The 15,958-nt window shown below is 44.3% G+C and overlaps 1 long non-coding RNA gene across 3 annotated transcripts in view; it reads right to left on the bottom strand.

The window, feature by feature from the left end:
• LOC137570990 (uncharacterized) overlaps window positions 1–15,958 on the bottom strand; it is a 354,595-nt gene that overhangs the window by 111,310 nt on the left and 227,327 nt on the right. Inside the window, exon 3 of one of the 3 annotated variants that reach the window (XR_011031269.1) lies at window positions 6,062–6,256. The exons of the other annotated variants lie outside the window; for them this stretch is intronic. This is a non-coding gene — a long non-coding RNA (uncharacterized lncRNA). Of the gene's footprint in view, window positions 1–6,061; window positions 6,257–15,958 lie in introns of those variants that run through there. 3 annotated transcript variants of the gene reach the window in all.

The following is a 15,958-nucleotide window of genomic DNA, read 5'->3' on the forward strand; positions in this document are numbered from 1 at the left end:
GCCCCAGGTAAGTTCAACTCATTTTCCCCCGACCCCCTTACAGTATCCCTTTAACAGCCAATATTAATACAGGGGTTTGTGGGGCTCCCAAACTTTTTGCGGCGCCTCCGGCACCCACATTTCCTGTTTTGGTTCCAATACCTTTGGCAGCATAGAGTACGTCTCAGACTGATCCAGATAGCGTGACTGAAGAACGTCTACTCGGCACGGCTTGCCTCTTTATCAGCAGAACTTAAGCTGTGAAACATGAAAAAGACTATTAAGATCCAAGTCATGTATTCAGCCGCCTGGGAGAGAATTTGCAATGGCCCCGCTTCTCTTTCGGGGAGGCTGGAGATCCAGGAGTCTCCGCCACAAAAACTTGGCACGGCGGTTACGGCAAAATAAGTTATCACACAAGTGGCTAAAATAATAGACTGAGATATATTGCTCATCTTTCCGTTCTCACCCCTTTCCCCCCACACTCTTATTCATGATAAAGACCTCCTTGTTTATATTTTTATGTGTGTGGTTTTGTAGGCTTTGCTATTTTGTGGTCAGGCGTCTCCTATGTGTCTGTTCAATAGTCTTTTATCTCTTCTACCTATTCATTTTTTCAGCTGTGACTAATTTTCATGTTCCCCTTTCCAGACTGTTTGCAGGGCAGCGTTCAAAAAAAGAAAAAAAAGAGAGAAAGAAGTAGCAGAATTGATTTGGCAGTGGCTGTGAGAATGGATCTTCTGTGCATCTGATTTTTGAGGAAGGCTGCTGTAGAGATAGAATCAGACATTTGATCCCGCTCTCTACTGAGAGCTGATGGTTTTTTTTGCAGTCACGGTTTTTGTGCCTTTCCAGTTTGAAGCAGAACTCTGGACTCCTCTGAGGTAAGCCCAGTTGCAACCTACCTCTTGGACATTACAGACTTATGGCCCATACTCACGGGCTACAATTGTCGCCGCAACACACGGCACGCGCGTGTTGCGGCGACAGGTCGCCCGTGATTATGAGGAGCAACACGGGCGCGCACCCCGAACCGTCGCTCGTCGCTGCTGTCGCCAGGCGATTGGCACGGTCAATCGCCTGGCTACGGTTGCCGCCGCAACTGTCGCTAGTCCGCGTGGGTATGCGGACTAGCGACAGCAACAAGCAGGGAATACCTTGAGCTTCCGGCGAGGGGGAGAAACAACAGCGACAGCTTCAGCCGCATCAGTTGCCAGGTCCCTCCGCCGTGTGTATGCGGAGGGACCTGGCGACGAGCTGTCGCCGGACTGTCGCGCACACGCTCCCGTGTGCTAGCGACAGGCCACAAATGTAGCCCGTGAGTATGGGCCATAAAGACAATAGAGGTGAAAAAGGAGGGAAGTGGGAACTCCCTTGCCTTCTCCACCTTAGTGTCAGCAAACCAATGTTTGCTAGGGTTTACCGTTGGCGGCAGAGGGAGAATTTTTTCATATCCACCCTGAGAGCTAATTAGCCTAGAAACTGCCCTGTAGCTAAATCCACCATTACTCTTTCCTCCTCAGTTTTTGAACGTTTAGGTTTTATTTGCAGATCTGGGCAACGAAATGTGCTATTTCAGTGACCCTGAGTCATTCCTTCCCTTCTTGGTAGTAAAGCTGTGTAGTAAACAACCTGGCTTACTACTTCAACTGCTGTAGCTGCTGTCACAAACTAAGGTCTTCTGAGCACCAATAAGTCTTCATGGTTATTATCTTCTTCTTCACCTGACTATTATCTCTCTTCCTCCTCCCCATCTGACAACTGTCCAGTATTTCAGGGTGCTGGAATGGGTGTGGTGAGTGTGGGAGGGTGTGGCAGTGTTGGATAGAGGTATGATATGGGTCGAAGCAGGGCTTCTTGACCATTAAGGCCTCGTTTCCACTGCGTGCATGTTGTCCTTAGCGGTACGGAGTGATCAGAGAATCTGCAGCATGCTGCAGATTCTCGCACGGCCGCATCCGCCCGCAGCCGTGTCCCGTTTCATTTGACTTCCGCATTGTGAGATGTGGAAGTGATGCGGGTGCCAGCGGAAGTGATGCGTAGCTGCATCACTTTCGCCAATGGAAAAGGGACTTTATTCTTGTAAATCATTCCTTGTCCAACGACTTTCCTAACTATCACCACCTCTACTTCCGCATACAATTAGTGATGTATTCAATATCTATACTCGTTCATACTATTACTATTCTCAAACTTGCCCATAGCCATGTCTGTACTAATACCCCCCACTGAAACTTATCCTACAAACTGTGAAACACCCAACATGTATACATTTGCTAGTTATTGTGTTTTTATACAGCACTGACATCTTCTGCAGCACTTTATAGAATACATAGTAGTGTCACTGACTGTCCACAGAGGAGCTCACACTTTAATCCCAACCACAGTCATGGTCTATTGTCCTACCATATTATTTTTACAGTTGTGCTCATTAGTTTAAATACTGTGGCAGAATTGGTGATTTCTTAAAGAGGAACTTCAGCCTAAACAAACATACAGTCATTAAGATACGTTAATTAAAATAGATAGGTAATATAATCTCTTACCCACCCTGTTTTAAAAGAACAGGCAAATTTTTGATTTCATGATGGCAGCCATCTTTTTGGTTGAAAGGAGGTGACAGGGAGCATGAGACACAGTTCCAACTGTCCTGTGTCCTGAGCACCTCTCCCAGTTGTTAGGCAACATGAATAACAACATAGGAAATCCCATCATGCTTTGCACAGCATCAGGGGGAAAAAGTCAGGCTTTTTTTTTCTTTGATGGGTGGAGCTTAGCTAAAAATGCAGCTAAAAATGCTGCTTTGGTAAGAAAAACAAAGTTCTGATGCTGTGAAACTGTTGAAAAAACACCAAGCCTTTTCAGTTCTGCTGAGTAGATTTTTAGTCCGGAGGTTCACTTTAAGCATTTTTCATAGAATAGAAACACAAAAACTTTTCTTTCACTCATGATTAGTGGTTGGCTGAAGCCATTTATCGTCAAACAAGTGTGTTTCCTCTTTTTCATCACTACACAGTTTGTAGTTTACATACCCCACGTCTTAACCATGTCTAGGAACTGGTACAGTATATCTACGCCCCGCAGGATTACCGTACATCTTAGCCATAGGGGCATAGATATACAGACCCTTCCGAGAATGCCCATTGCTAGTCCCAGCACATGCGCCCGCTCTCATCGCCACCCGTTAGCTGACTGATCTGTAAATAGGAACACTCTTCCCATTCACTGATCAAAGTTCAATGTGATGCCGTGATCATTGACAGAAACAAAAGTAATGCATACACACATTACTTCCTCTGTGTATGGTTCAGTACATAAGAGGAAAAAAGTGGGGGCATCTAGTGGCCAAATAATAAAATTGCACCTACATACATTACATACATACATTACATAAAAAGACATAAAATACCCTATTAAATAATCCCTTACCTCCCCTCCCATAGTTATCAAAATAAAACACGTGTATAAAACACTTGCATATTAAAAAAGTGCCATAAAAAAAACCTAGTTACCTTTGTGACTCAACCTTTTTAATATTTATGTCAGGAGGTTATATTATTGTTATTTTTTGCAATGAAGTGCTTGTAATTAGTGACAAACGCAAAACGGAAACAAAATGTACCTTCATTTTACAAATACAATATTGTCGCCATACATTGTACTAGGGACATCATTTAAGCGTTGCAATAACCGGGATAAATGGGTAAATAAAATGTGTGGGTTTTAGACACAGTCGCATTTTTTATTTTAAAACTATAACAGCTGAAAACTGAGAAATAATGATTTTTTTTCTTATTATTCCTGTTAAAATGCATATAGGATAACATAATATACCACCCAAAGAAATCCTAATTAGTGGTGATAAAAACAAGATATAGGTCATGTTGTGATAAGTAGTGATAAAGTTATTTGCGAATGAATGGTAGGAGCGCTGAAATGTGAACATTGCTCTGGTCTATAAGGAAAAAAACCCTTAGTGGTGAAGTGGTTAATACCATGTATAGCCTCCTCTAACCACTTGACCACTGAGGGGTTTTACCCCTTGAACACCAGAGCAATTTTCACCTTTCAGCGCTCCTTCCATTCATTTGTCTATAACTTTATTATTACTTATCACAACGAAATGAACTATATCTTGTTTTTTTCTCCACCAATTAGGCTTTCTTTAGGTGGGACATCATGCCAATAATTATTTTATTCTAAATGTGTTTTAATGGGAAAATTGCAAAAAATGTGGGGGAAAAATTGTTATTTTTCAGTTTTCGGCCATTATTGGTTTTTAAATAATGCATGCTACTGTAATTAAAATCCATGAAATGTATTTGCCCATTTGTCCCGTTTATTACACCGTTTAAATTATGTCCCTATCACAATGTTTGGCGCCAATATTTTATTTGGAAATAAAGGTGCATTTTTTGCATCCATCCCTAATTACAAGCCCATAGTTTATAAAGTAACAGTGTTATACCCTCTTGACATAAATATTTAAAAAGTTCAGTCCCTAAGGTAACTATTTATGTTTTGTTTTTTTTAGTTGTAATTTTTTTTAATTTTCTTTTCTTATTATTACAAAAAATAAATAAATTGGGGAGTGTGGGAGGTAATGAGTTAATTTATAGTGTAAAAGTATGTATTTTTATATAAAAAATGTTTTGGATGTAGCTTTACTATTTGGCCACAAGATGGCCACAGTAATTTTTAGTTCATGCGACCTGTAAGTGTCGGAAGTACGCTTACAGGAAGCACAATGAGACTGGTAAACTTTTTTTTTTTCACAATGATCGCGCATTGCTGGGGGCTGAGATCAACAAACGGGAACAGTATTTCCCGTTCATTGATCTCCGGTCGAGCAGTCGGCGGCGTGCATGAGCGCACGCACAAGCGAGCGGGAGCGCTGACAGCGGCGGTAGCAGCGGGAGGTGCGTATATCTACGCTCCTGGTGGGCAAAGGGTGTAAAAAGGAGCGTAGATATACTCACGTGTGGTGGTGAAGTGGTTAATCAGTGACAGCTTGAAGTATTTTGTGGTAGTCGTGGATAATGCTCTTTATCTCATAAGATGGTAAAATTGCCCATTCTTCCCGGCAAAAAGTCTCCAGTTCTTGGGCTGTCTTGCATGAACTGCACATTTGAGGTCTCCCCAGAGTGGCTCAATGGTATTGAGGTCAGGAGATTGAGTTGGCCCCTCCAAAACCTTTACTTTATTTTGCTGTAGCCAATGACAGGTCGACTTGACCTTGTGTTTTGGATTGTTATCATGTTGGAATGTCCAAGTACATCCCATGCTCAGCTTTCTGGCTGATGAGTGCAAATTTTTCTCCAGTATTGTTTGATAACTTCCTGCATTCATGTTGCCTGTGCCTTTGTAGTTCACACATCCCCAAAACAGGGCCGGGCCGAGGCATAGGGCGCAGTGTAGGAGGGGGCGCACAATTCATTCAGTTGTCATTCCTAATTGTGTATGAAGCAGAAAGAAATAAGAAAAGGGGATACATAACAGTGACTGCAAGGCAGATAACTAGATATTAAGGTGTTGGGGAGGATGTGGGCCCTGTGGCCCTCTTAGTCTAATAGCAATCAGTGTGTGACGGCTGGGGTGGGAGGGATGGAGGGGCGCACTTTGGTGTCTCAGCCTTGGGTGCTGGGGGACCTTGTCCCGGCTCTGCCCCAAAACATAATTGATCCACCACCATGTTTCACAGTAGTAATGGCGTACCATTCTTCATAGACTTTGTTGACTCCTCTCTAAATGTAGCGTTTCTTTATATTTTGCTAAAATGTTCTGCAGTATTTTACAGAAGTGTCCTCAGAGGTGTTCAAAATCTATCTCAGCCAGTCATAGCTAAGGAAGGAAAGGCGAGAAACTTCAAACAATTTTAAGTGACAATGGCTGCAGCAATGGATGCACTGAGACTCGTCTCACTTCCCATTTCCTTTATGAAAAGGTAATCAGCAAGGAGAAAATAAAGATTCTATTTATTCTCCTGCCGCAAACATTATCAGGGTGTTAAAAATGGCAGTACAAAAAAAACCAATGAAACCTGTGATTGGATTATGATTCCTTTAAATATCATTGACACAAAATTATAACTGAAAAAAAGTCACATAACTCAAAAAGAAGTAAACAGTTTGAAACGATGGAAAATGTGAGTCATAGGAGGAGGTGCGGAGCTGTAATGATGGTATAACCCTGAAAGGACATATTGGTCATGCTTCTTATTTCATGCTATTCAGCTTCACCATATAATTGTTGCTTGATCCTGTTTAAACCCTTCCACCTGAAAAAGCAATAATATTGCACACTGCGTCAGCAGATCTGTCATAGCAGAAATTCATACGTAAAATAGCTTATACACACACACTATACACACGATAGATAGATAGATAGATAGATAGATAGATAGATAGATAGATAGATAGATAGATAGATGCGGCATTTTGAGAGGATCTGCAACTGGTGTAAGGACAACAAACTTATCCTCAACTCTGGAAAAAACGTTGAACTGACCATCGATTTCAGGAATAACCCCCCTGAACTCCTCCCGGTACTCATTGAGGGACCAGAGGAGTCCCCAATGCTTGCCTCCTGGGCACCATCATCACCAGGGACCTCAAGTGGGAAGCAAACGCCTCCAAAACCCAGAAAAAAGCGCAGAAACGGTTGTTCTTCTTGCGCCAACTGAAAAAGTTTGGCATGCCTCATGCCCTCCTGTCTCGCTCCTACTCCGCCACCATCATTTGATTCTTTGCTCCTTCATCATTGTGTGGTATGCCGGCGCCTCCACCAGGGACAAACACAAGCTGCAGAGAGTTATCAAAGCAGCTGAGAGGATCATCAGGACCGCCTTCCCATCTCTAGACCTCCTGTACTCCTCCAGACTGTAATCCATGGCAACCAGGATTGCAAAAAAACCCTCTCACCCCGGCATCTGCCACCTAAATCTACTTCCATTAGGCTTTCACTTTAGGACCATCTCTGCCAGGACTGCCAGGCACAGAAACTCCTTCTTCCCCCAAGCTGTCCTGGCCCCCAACTCTGCCCCCCTCTCCTGATTCAGCAATCCCCGACTGGGAAATGCAATATGTGAACCCACACTGTGCTATGTAAATTGTATTATGTACATATCCTATCTCCTTATGTTATGTGTACCCATGTATGCAATTTTTTTACCTGCCCATGTATCTTCTCTAAACGGTATGTGCCAAAAACAATTCCTTGTACAATACCCTGTACTTGGCAAATACAATCTATTATGATTCGAGATAGATAGATAGATAGATAGATAGATAGATAGATAGATAGATAGATAGAGACATAGATACCCATACATCTAGCAATGTATGGGCAGATCGACCGTATCCATCAAATCTGATCAGAGAAAGATCTGTTCAGGGCTGGATTTGTACTTTCTAGCCGCCAAGGTCTGCTGCAACCAACGTCCTCTCCCCCAATCCTGTTTTAGTGACTCGTGTATATGTGTGTATGTTTTCTCACAGCTTAAAAATGATTGTATGGTAAACACCATGCAATTTTCCGTCAGATAGATTGGTTGAATTGATTTTGCATTCATTTCGATACAAAGTCGATGAGAAAAATGATTGGAAATCAGATCAGACCTTTCGGAAATAATCCATTTCAATTTGACCCGTCTATCTGATGGGAAATTGAATGGTGTGTACCAGACAACCTTGTTAATTGTCATGATTTTCCTGTATAAACCGTTGGTTGTTAGGATAAACATGTTAGTTAAATATATCATATAGGAGACACACTCAGTGATATTTGAGAAGTAAAATGAAGTTTATTGGATTTACAGAAAGTGTGCAATAATCGTTTAAATAAAATTAGGCAGGTGCATAAATTTGCGCGCCACAAAAATAAATGAAATCAATATTTAGTAGATCCTCCTTTTGCAGAAAATACAGCCTCTAAACGCTTCCTGTAGTTTCCAATGAGAGTCTGGATTCTGGTATTTTGGACCATTCTTCTTTACAAAACATCTCTACTTCATTCAGGTTTGAAGGCTTCCGAATATGGACAGCTCTCTTTAACTCACACCACAGATTTTCAATTATATTCAGGTCTGGGGACTGAGATGGCCATTCCAGTACATTGTACTTATTCCTCTGCATGAATGCCTTGGTGGATTTTGAGCAGTGTTTAGGGTTGTTGTCTTGTTGAAAGATCCATCCCCGACGCAGCTTCAGCTTTGTCACTGATTCCTGGACATTGGTCTCCAGAATCTGCTGATACTGAGTGGAATCCATGCTTCCCTCAACTTTGACAAGATTCCCAGTCCCTGCACTGGCCACACGGCCCCACAGCATGATGGAACCACCACCATATTTTACTGTAGGTAGCAAGTCTTTTTCTTGGAATGCTCTGTTCTTTTTCCTCCACGCATAACGCCCCTTGTTATGCCCAAATAACTCAATTATATTTTTAGCAGTCCACAGCAACAGAGAGATACAAGTCTCATCAGTTTATATTCACCTCGTGCTTCCTTGAAGCAGCACTTGGGGGATATTTGGCAAATTAAAGTGTACCACAGCTGAATAATTACAAAGATTTTATACATACCTGGGGCTTCCTCCAGCACCATCCGCTCGGATCCCTCCCACGCCGCCGTTCTCCGATGCCCGCAGCTTCAGGGACCAGGTCCCCGCACTTTCATCAGTCGGAGCCAGTCTAACGTAAGAGAAGTGCCCTGTTTGCGTATCTCTCCAGCAGCCGCTTGAGAGATACGTAGAGGGCGCACTTCTCCTGCGTAGCTGGCCGCTACTGACATCAGTGACGGGACCCGGTTCCCAAAGCTGCGGGCAGCAGAGGATGGAGCAGGATGGAGCGTTCCGAGCAGATGGGGCTGCAGGAAGCTCCATGTATGTATAAAATCTTTTTAATTATTAAGCTCTGAGTCCCTTTAAAGAGCAACTCCAGTGAAAATAATGTAATGAAAAAAAGTGCTTCATTTTTACAATAATTATGTATAAATAATTTAGTCAGTGTTTGCCCATTGTAAAATATTTTAAATCCCTGATTTATATTCTGACATTTATAACATGGTGACGTTTTTACTGCTGGCAAGTGATGTAGCTGCTGCTTGCTGTTTTGGCAGTTGGAAACAGCTTTAAACAGCCATTTCCCACAATGCAACTGGGTTCTCAGACAGGAAACTGCCAGAAGTACCTCGGTACTCAGAGCTTCTTGTGGGAGGGGTTTCACCACAATATCAGCCATACAGCGTCCCCTGATGGTCTGTTTGTGAAAAGGAAAAGATTTCTTATGTAAAAGGGGGCATCAGCTACTGATTGGGATAAAGTTCAATTCTTGGTCGGAGTTTCTCTTTAAGATGGCCACTACCAGGAGTCCCAGCTGCATTTTGTGAATTTGCTAAACTTTCTGTCTTATCCAAACAGAATTCAAATTGGCTTATTCCCCCCCATTGCAAGCGCTCCATTCCCCAACACAGGTGCACCTATTTACAAGGCTCGTGTTCACGTTAATAAGCTGTGTCACTTGGCTGTGCTCGGAGCTACAAAGCATTTTTTAGCAGACCTCAGAGATTATCCCACCTCCGGGCCCATTTTGCTTTCAACTCGCTGACACGAGAGAATCGCTTATTGCTATTGACGTTCGTGTGATCCAGGAGTTATTTGAGGGTAAAGGGCGATGCAAAAGCACGGGCTGCAATCTCAAGGCAAGAGGTCAGATGTTAAAAAGGGGCCTCGTTGTTGTTCAAGGGAGTATTCCTCAATAGGGCTTATTCATGTCTCATGGCATTAGACTCACACTGGGCATTTGTTGGCATCTCCCCTTCGCAGGTGTTGTTAATGCACAGAGTCCACACGGATTATCTTTCTAGCAGTGATGATGTTATGAGAGGCGGAGAAGGAAAATGAAAAGATTTTACAGGTTTTTTTTTCTGGTTTATTTTTGGTTTGTACTTACTTTTAGTGGTGGTCATAATTAGATAATTACCCGAAATTTTGTGCACAATTTCGCAATTACAGCCTTACGTAATTAGGTTTAGGACATTCAATTGATTTTGTGAAACCTATTCGTAATTTTGCGTAAGTTTAGCATAACTTATTGCCCAATTTATGGGTTAATAGTGAAGCCTCCACACTCCAAAGTCTTAAGAAGAAGTCCAAAAAATTATTTTTCAGAAAAAGCTCGTAGTTTTTGAGAAAATTGGTTTAAAAATGCAAAGGAAAAATGTTTTTTAAATTCAGAACAATGACATTTTAAAATCAGTTTTCCTTTGCATTTTTAAAACCAATTTACTACAGGGTCTTTTTGAGAAATTCTTTTATTGTCTTGTTCCCATTTTTCTCCTTAAAACGAACCCGAGCCGAAGCTCGGGTTCAAAATCTAACACTTGCAGAGGAAAGCCTCGGGATCCTGATGAGGCTTCCCTCAGTTATTCCAAGCCCCCTGTTGCTGAGCGCGGCCGCCCTTTGTTGAAAGCGGCCCCCCTTCACATCGGGGCCACGCAGCTCCTCTTCCTGGTTTAAGTGCGCGCAAGCGCCGTAGCACGGAACCAGCGGCTCCGTGCTACTGCGCATTGCACTGGGGAATTCAGTCCGCCATTGCACGCACTTAAACCAGGAGCTGCTCTGCACCGATGTGTTTAGCAACACTGCATTGTCGCTAATCTTCCGGGGGGCCGCGCTCACCGACTGGGGAACCACGGAGGAGCGAGGAAAGCCTCATTAGGATCCTGAGGCTTCCCTCACTTAAGGTGAGTATCTGGTTTTGTGTACCCGAGCTTTGGCTCTGACACACTTTAAAGTGGACCTGAACTCATGCACAGGACAGAAGGAAAACAGAGAGAAATGCACCCTGTATGTATTTAGAGAGTTTAGCCTGTCTAATTTCCCCTCATCTGTGACTAATCATAATTGTAATGTTATCTACTAACTAATCAAAATTGTAATTTTATCTCTCAGCTCTGTCAGCTGGCTGCCTCGGTAGAGCAGCTAATTTTTAAAAACAGGATATTAAACCTATGTCTGCTTCCATTAAAGCAGGAAGTAGACAAGCTCCAGATTTATTGCAGGTTTTGTCTCAGCTATAAGAAAGACATGTTTTGTCTTTATAGGTTATTATGCTGTTGCTTATCTTTTAGAGCAGAGAGGAGGTTCTGAGTTCAGGTCCGCTTTAAATGGAGAATTTTCTGTAGAAAAACAAAAGTGGTCGTTTTTAAAGCCATATCTGAAACTCTACTGAGTTGTATAAAAAGGGTTTTCCGGGACAAGCCAGCAATTAATACACATCAAAACCATTTAGTGTTTTTTGGGAAGGGGCCGCTGACTGTGCCGATTTTTCGTCCTGCAGGTGTGCAGAGTAATGGCATAATAGCTTTATAATTCAGAACATTGTTGAAAGATGTAAAAAGGGCTACTTAATATCACTGTAACTGAAATGTTAATTTCTAACTACCCCAGGCAATGAGTAAAATTAGTAAAAAGTGCACTTATTATTGGTCCTGGGTATGAAAGCTCTCATTGCTGACCTCATTCCAAAGAACATTAATTGTCAGACTGTCATAAAACCTTTTGGCTTCGAAGCGTTTGGCTGAGTAACACACCTGCAATGAGCATGTAGCCAATCCAGAGTCAGGTAGACTTTAGCTACACAAACCAAAGTAACAGCTTGAGACAGATATGGAGAGCTTGTGAAAATGTTGCATCAATCATAAGGGCCTGAGCGCACTAATGTGCTACTGTCTGCTTTAACTGATTGGCCAAAAAAGGTGAGAAACTCTATAATAACGAGTTGGTCCACCCAGAGCTGGGACAAGGTCCTCCAGCACCCAAGGCTGAGACACAAAAGTGCGCCCCTCCATCCCTCCCACTCCAGCCGTCACACACTGATTCCTATTAGACTAAGAGGCACCGCAGGCATGTATCCCCTTTTCTTATTTCTCTCTGCTTCAAACACAATAGGGAAATAATAGCTGAATGAGTTGTGCGCCCCCTCCTACACTGCGCCCTGAGGCTGGAGCCTCTCTCACCTCTGCCTTGACCCAGCCCTGGGCCCACCTTAAACTCTGATCACAGGCGATATTCTTCTTCTTTCAAAAAGACCTTTTAATTTTTGAGAAAATCAATTTTGTAAATGCAAAGGGAAAATGTTTTTAAACTAACATGTTTCTGAGTTTAAAAAACATTTGTCCTTTGCATTTTTAAAAACAATTTCCCAAAAAACTGCAAGGTCTTTTTGGAAAAAATATTTTTCACCTTGTTCCCAAGATTCCTCTTAACATGCGTTACAATTTTGGTGACAACAGCATCTTTGGGGACTTTGCTATGCACCACTAAAATTGCCACGAAATTACGTGGTCCTTTGCATCAATAATTTCAATTTTTCCACTTAAATGAAACAAATCTTATTGGGTGTTTGTGGCTCCACCGCTTTTTGTGAATTTGAACTACAGTCAACCAATGACTGACTGTAGCAGGTTTGATTAAGAATGGAAGCAATTTAAATATTCCCTTGAAAATCAATAGGTGACTTTTGATTGGATGTTGTAGGCCCCACCCACTTTCCTGAATATTAAGCCCAGTCACCCAGTGACCAACTGTGCCAAGTTTGAGAATCCTGCCATTAACAGTGTTAATAGCTGCTGTTTATATTTTTCCCATGTAAAAAAAAGTTGGTTGTTGTTGGCCCCACCAACTTTTTCTAACCTTGACACATTGTCACTCAATTACCAAATTTATGAACTTTGGAGTCCTTGCTATCAATAATTAAAATGTTCTCTTTGATATTAAACAAATCTGTTCCCTCCTCCCCTTTTCTGAACTTGAACCCCAGTCCCCCAATGACAACTGTTTGAGGCCTCTTCTATTAACAGTGTAAGAATGGAAGCAATTTAAATATTCCCCTTGAAAATCAATAGGTCAATTTTTGGCTGTTGTAGGCTCCCCCACTTTCCTGAATATAAATCACAGTTACCCAGTGACTTCCTGTGTGAAGTTTGAGAACCCTGCCATTAACAGTGTAAAAATGGCTGCAGTTTACATTTTCCCATTGAATATTTTTTTGGGAAGGACGCTTGCAGGAAGTACAGAGGCTGGGAACTTTTTTTTTCTTCACAATGATCGCGCTGCTTCTGTTAGAAGCAGCGCGATCATTGCGGGGCTTAGATCAACGAACGGGAATGGATTTTCCTGTTCATTGATCTCCAGGCGAGCGGGCATGCGAGTGGGAGTGTGCGCATAAGCGAGCAGGAGTGCGGGCAGCGGCGGGAGCGCGGGAAGTAAGGATTTCTCCGTCCCTGGTGGTAAAAGGATGGAAAAAAGGACGGAGAAATCTGTACGGGTGGGGGTAAAGTGGTTAATGCCAGTTATCCAGTGACCAACTGCACCAAGTTTGACAACCCTGTGATTAACCCTCCTGGCGGTTAATTTTTTTTGCCACTTAGGCAAAAATCCTTTTTTTTTTTATTTTTTGTTTTTGTTTCATGTAAAGCTACCAGAGTGGTAGCTACATGAAACACCACTAGAGGGCGCATGTGTCCCTCTAGTGCGATCGTCGCCGGCATCAAAAGCAAACAGGGGAACGCGTATATAACGCGCTCCCCTGTTTGGCTTCTCCTGTCGCCATGGCGACGATCGGAATGACGTCATGGACGTCAGCCGACGTCCTGACGTCAGATGTCTCCGATCCAGCCCATAGCGCTGCCCGGAACTCATTGGTCCTGGCAGCGCAGGGCTCTGGCGGGGGGGGGCCCTCTTGCGCCGCTGCGTGCGGGCGATCGCCGCAGAGCGGCGGCGATCGAGCTGTACGCGCGGCTAGCAAAGTGCTAGCTGCGCGTACAGCAGTTTGAAGTGCGCAAATCGCCCCACCAGGGGCTGAGATATCTTCCTGCGCGGCATAGCCCGAGCTCAGCTCGGGCTTACCGCCAGGAAGGTTAACAGTGTAAGAATGGCTGCAGTTTACATTTTCCCATTTAAAATGAACAGCTGAAATTTTGTCTGTTTTATGCTCCGTCTATTTTCCCTGAATTTTTCACCTCGGTCACCAAGTGATCAATTGTGCCAAGTTTGTTTACATTTTTTCCATTGACGTGAATAGGGGAAGTCTGATTGGTTGTTTGTGGTTCCGCCCAGGTGTGCAGGGAGGACATGAGACCCCCAGAACATATCATCCCATGTAGTAAGGAACTGTATACCAAGGTTCTTTGAAATCGGTCAAGGTGTTTTCGAGTGATGGTGGCACACACACACATACTGTACATCCAATTTTATATATGTCTATATAGATAACAACAATAATGCAACAATATCACATCAAAATTATATCACCATAATCCTTTCCCACATAAGAATACCCTTCCCATGTAACGATTGTGGAATTATCTCCATGGTCAGCGCACAACCTGCGCGCCGACACCACGGAAATCCTCCACAAACGTTTGGATAAGAGAACCCAGCTAAGGTGCGGATGCACCCGTAGAGAGGAATTCCAACCGGCAGATGGAGCTGTGGAGTGCAGAGGAACAGATCCTCTGCACAGCCACAGATGCCAGATAAGGATTGTACGTAATGGGGCAATATGGAGCAGGATAGTTTCTCTCCAGGGAGAGAGCACAGAGACAGAGTGTATATATGTCTACCAATCTAGTCGTCGCCCGGCGATGGTCAACATACAACAGCGAAAATCAAAGTGTGAACGCAATCGCAAGAGTGGCGATTGCCAACAGTGACACAAGACAGAGTAAAGGTTAAACACAGGAGCAGAGCGAAAGGCACAGCAAATCATATAATGAGAATGTCAATGAAAATAACAAGCGCAATACCTAAACGCGGTCACCGCGCGTTAGGCGCAAGAGCGACAAGCGCGTTTACGGCGTGGTCTCCACACGATAAGCGCAACAGAGACAAGCACACCACCCTGACTAACAAATGACCACAAGTGAACATATAACAGAAACGCTTGCTAATCGGCTGCCTTACCTCAGGTAACCGCAAGCGTTTGCTCCAGACTAGTGATGGGCGAACACCTGGATGTTCGGGTTCGGGAAAGTTCGCCGAACATGGCCGAGATGTTCGGCATGTTCGGGCCGAACCCCGAACTTTCCGAACATCCAGCTTTTGGGGGCCATATGGGGTCGCAGGCATAAGGGGGGAGCATGCCCCGATCGCGGGGGGGGGGGTCGGAAATTCCCCCCACCCCCTCCGCTAGCGCTCCCCCCTCTGCCCGCTTCCCCATTCAAAAGTTTAAGCAAAGTACCTGTAGTGGATGGCCTGGCAGTGGGCGGCACTGTGGAGTGAGGAGGAGGAGTCCGGAGAGTGACGAGTTGAGGGAGGCCGGGCAGCGGGCGGTTCAGCGGAAGTACCCTTGTGGTACTTCCGCCCTTTCTCTGACCTCACGCCCGCTGCCCGGCCTCCCTCAACTCGTCACTCTCCGGACTCCTCCTCCTCACTCCACAGTGCCGCCCACTGCCAGGCCATCCACTACAGGTACTTTGCTTAAACTTTTGAATGGGGAAGCGGGCAGAGGGGGGAGCGCTAGCGGAGGGGGTGGGGGGAATTTCCGACCCCCCCCCCCCGCGATCGGGGCATGCTCCCCCCTTATGCCTGTGACCCCGTAGGAGGGCAGTATTCGGCCGAACAGGGCCCTGTTCGGCCGAACAGGGGCCCTGTTCGGCCCTGTTCGGCGGCCATTAGAAGTTCGGGGCGAACCCGAACTTAAAAGGCCGAACACCATCAGGTGTTCGGCCGAACGCGAACATCACCCGAACAGGGTGATGTTCTGCAGAACCCGAACAGTGGCGAACACTGTTCGCCCAACACTACTCCAGACAGACAGACGAACGGACAACAGGAATAGGTCAGATAAGATCCACCGCTGTTCCGCCAGAGCGAGTGCGATCTGGGTTCAGGGACAGGACAGGAAGGATCCACTGCTCTTTCCGCCAGAGCGAGTGTGAACCAAGTACAGAAACAGAGCTAGCAGGATCCACTGCTCT

This window comes from Hyperolius riggenbachi, chromosome 4, assembly GCF_040937935.1.
Source record: "Hyperolius riggenbachi isolate aHypRig1 chromosome 4, aHypRig1.pri, whole genome shotgun sequence".
Lineage (NCBI taxonomy): Eukaryota > Metazoa > Chordata > Amphibia > Anura > Hyperoliidae > Hyperolius > Hyperolius riggenbachi.